Genomic DNA, 3,916 nt, shown 5'->3' on the forward strand with positions numbered 1-3,916 from the left:
TGAGAGCTTGGAAGTCCACATAGTAGACAGCTGTGACTATGATTGTTCTTTCACCTGGACATCCCAGCATTGGCAACAGAATTGAGGAAGTGCAGGACACACCGCCTGGAACCCAGGGTCCTTGTAAGTTCACGCCTGGGGAGGGATAAGAGCTGAGAGATAGACGGAGACCTAGGAACAACTGAGGGTGACAAGGAGATGGCCCCGAGCTTCCATCTGGAGAGACTTCCATGGGAAGGGGCTCTGGATAGGTGTCTTAAAGGAAAGGTATAGTAAGGAATCAGTCAAGGGAGAAGACGGAAGGGTGCAGCAGGAAGAAGAAAGTGAGTATGAAGGCAAGGCTGGGGGTCCAGGGACACAGGAGGTGACTCTGAGAAAGCAGGAATGTGCCACGAAAAGTTAAGCAGGGAGGCCTGCCTCTAGGCGCACTTCAGGTTCCCTCTGGAGCTTTTAGAAAGAATCAGGACATGGTGGCTCCTGGCTGTCATCCCAACATTCGGGAGGCAGAGGCAGGCAGACTTCCATGAGTTTGAGACCAGCTTAATGCACATGGCGCATATCAGGTCATCCAGGGTGACATAGCCAAACTCTCTCTCAAAAAAACAGAGGAACAGCCCCACAGAAACCTGTTAGGGAAAGGAAGGCTGTCCTTCACACCATGGACAGTGAACTGCATCAAGATGCTGCAGCGGCCTCTCAAACTATAGCCTTCCACGTGCTCCTCCGCCAAGGCTCAGAGGACTCATCTGAAGAGCTATCACTCTCAAGGGGCAGAAGCAGGGTTATCACCTCACATCACTTGCTGATAGGGGCTGATTTTTGTCCTCTTCAAATTCATATGCCATGGTTGGAGAGATGGCTTAGTGGTTAAGGTGCATGCCCGCAAAGTCAAAAGACTCAGGTTCGGTTCCCCAGGACCCATGAAAAACCAGATGCAAATGGTAGTACATGCATCTTGAGTTCATTTGCAATGGCTAGAATCCCTGTGGTGTGCCTACTTTCCCTCTTTCTTTCTCTCTCTTTCATAACTAACTAAGTAAATATTTTTTTTTTTTTTTGCCTGTTTGTAAACTGTGCACTTTTATTGAACTGGTCTCAAGTCAGTGTACAGGCAAAGCCCAGGCTGCCTCCACACCTCAACCCACTCCCAGGGAGACCAAAAGCCTTCATACATCGTAAGTTGGGGGGACAAAAACAGGGGGTCACGATGGCTGACCACTCAAAATAAAAAACAAAAATAAAAACGTATTAAGGTGAAGATTAAAAAATTTTTGCAGTACATAATTTACACAAAAGCAATGCTGTCGCCTCCCCTGCATGGACTCAGGGTGTGGACTGGGCCATCCTCCTTACGGGAGTGGGCCGGCTTTTGGGAGGGCGAGGGACTTCCTGTAGCCATGTATCTCATGGGATACTTGGAATGACTATTAAAAAAAGGAACAATGTACAATCAAAGTCCTCGGGCCACATTGTAGAACTTTGGGGATGCTTGCTCCAACCGACTGCTGTCACCTTCACCGTACCAGTTTTTAAATCCTGAGTCAAAAGCGCCAAAACCAAAAAAACAAAATTTAAATTTTTTTTAAAAAGGAAAAAAAAAAAACCAAATAAAGCCATGCCAATGTCATCTCGTTTTCTGTGCAAGTTAGGTTTTGTCAAGAAAGGGTGTAACGCAGCTCGGTAACAGTCCGCCTAGAAGCATTTGCGGTGGACGATGGAGGGGCCAGACTCATCGTACTCCTGCTTGCTGATCCACATCTGCTGGAAGGTGGACAGCGAGGCCAGGATGGAGCCGCCGATCCACACAGAGAACTTGCACTCAGGGGGCGCGATGATCTTGATCTTCATTGTGCTGGGCGCCAGGGCTGTGATCTCCTTCTGCATCCTGTCCGCAATGCCTGGGTACATGGTGGTACCACCAGACAGCACTGTGTTGGCATACAGGTTCTTGCGGATGTCAACATCACACTTCATGATGGAGTTGAAGGTAGTTCGTGGATCCCGCAGGATTCCATGCCCAGGAAGGAAGGCTGGAAGAGTGCCTCAGGGCAACGGAACCACTCATTGCCAATGGTGATGACCTGGCCATCAGGCAGCTCGGAGCTCTTCTCCAGGGAAGAGGAGGACGCAGCAGTGGCCATCTCCTGTTCAAAGTCCAGGGTGATGTAGCACAGCTTCTCCTTGATGTCACGCACAATTTCCCGCTCGGCTGTGGTGGTGAAGCTGTAACCACGCTCAGTCAGGATCTTCATGAGGTAGTCTGTCAGGTCCCGGCCAGCCAGGTCCAGACGCAGGATGGCATGGGGGAGAGCGTAGCCCTCATAGATGGGCACAGTGTGGGTGACCCCATCGCCGGAGTCCATCACGATGCCAGTGGTACGACTAGAGGCATACAGGGACAGCATGGCCTGGATGGCCACGTACATGGCTGGGGTGTTGAAGGTCTCGAACATGATCTGGGTCATCTTTTCACGGTTGGCCTTGGGGTTCAGGAGGGCCTCGGTGAGCAGCACGGGGTGCTCCTCGGGGCCACACGCAGCTCGTGATGCCAGATCTTCTCCATGTCGTCCCAGATGGTGACAATACCGTGTTCGATGGGGTACTTCAGGGTCAGGATGCCTCTCTTGCTCTGAGCTTCATCACCTACGTAGGAGTCCTTCTGGCCCATGCCCACCATCACGCCCTGGTGCCGCGGGCGCCCCACGATGGAAGGGAAGACGGCCCGGGGAGCATCCTCACCAGCGAATCCGGCCTTGCACATGCTGGAGCCATTGTCCACAACGAGCGCAGCGATATCATCATCCATGGGGAGCTGGGAGGCGGGCGTGGACCGGCGGTGGCAGCGGAAGAGCTGCGAGGGGCTGTGCTCACAGCATGGACGCGGTCTCGACAGTTCTAAGTAAATATTTTTTAATTCATATGCCCTAACTCCTAGCATGGAGAATGGAAGTGGGTATAGAGACAAGTTTGTTGGTGGTGATGGTTGGTTGGTGTTTTTTCTTTTTTCTTTTTTTCTTGATACAGGGTTTCATGTATCCCAGGCTGGCCTTGAGCTTGATACGTAGCTAAGGATGACCTTGAACTTATGATCCTCCTGGCTCTTGCCTCCAGTTGCTGAGTGCTGGAATTATAGGCATTCACCTCCATGCTTGGTTTATGTAGGGAGGCTGGCTGGCTGGCTGGCTGGATGGATGGTGCCAGCTACATCCCAGCCTCCAGAGAAAAATTCCTGAGAGAGACCAAAGGTGAAAGGAGGCCATTATAGTGGGTCTAATCTGAGGGAAACAGTGTCCTTGTAAGAACAGGTCAGGACACAGGCAGAAGAATGGCACCTGAGAACGCAGAGAGAGGACACCTTGTGCAAGCCTAGGAGAAAGGCCTCAGGAGAAAAAGACTTAATGCATTCCCAGCCTTCATGACTGGGAAACAATAAGTTCCACATCCCTTCACAGCAAGCCCACTGTGTGATGTTGTTCCCATCCCACAGACCCATCAACAGAGGTGATGTCATCGTAGCTAATACAACTACAGCTTGTTTAAGAGATCATCAATAAAGAGAAATGAGAAAGTGTAAAACTTTAAAGAAAGGAAGCACTTTATCTGCCTGTGAGAGTAATGGTGTCAGTTCCTACAGCAGATGGGGAGGAAATTAGTGGAGAGGGCTCGCGTCTGGGGCCGGTCTACAGTCATGGGTCCAGATCAGACTCCCTAGCACAGCAACACAGACTCTTAGACTCAACACAGGATCAAGGGCTTTCGTTGGGATTGACTGACCGATCAGTTGACTGTCGTGCTGGGGACGGAATCCAGGGCCTTGGACCTGCCGGGCAAGAGCTCTCCCACTGACCTGAGCCCTTGCCCCATCAAAAGCTTTAGACTCCAACCCTCTACCCGTTCACAGCGCCTCCTCATGCTG

At 51.2% G+C, this 3,916-nt stretch overlaps 1 pseudogene; it reads right to left on the minus strand.

Moving 5' to 3' along the window:
- Positions 1 to 1,606: 1,606 nt before the first annotated feature.
- On the minus strand, positions 1,607 to 2,851 carry LOC101615400 (annotated as a pseudogene).
- Between the last annotated feature and the right edge of the window lie 1,065 nt (positions 2,852 to 3,916).

Source organism: Jaculus jaculus, chromosome 14 (assembly GCF_020740685.1).
Source record: "Jaculus jaculus isolate mJacJac1 chromosome 14, mJacJac1.mat.Y.cur, whole genome shotgun sequence".
In the NCBI taxonomy this organism is placed as follows: domain Eukaryota; kingdom Metazoa; phylum Chordata; class Mammalia; order Rodentia; family Dipodidae; genus Jaculus; species Jaculus jaculus.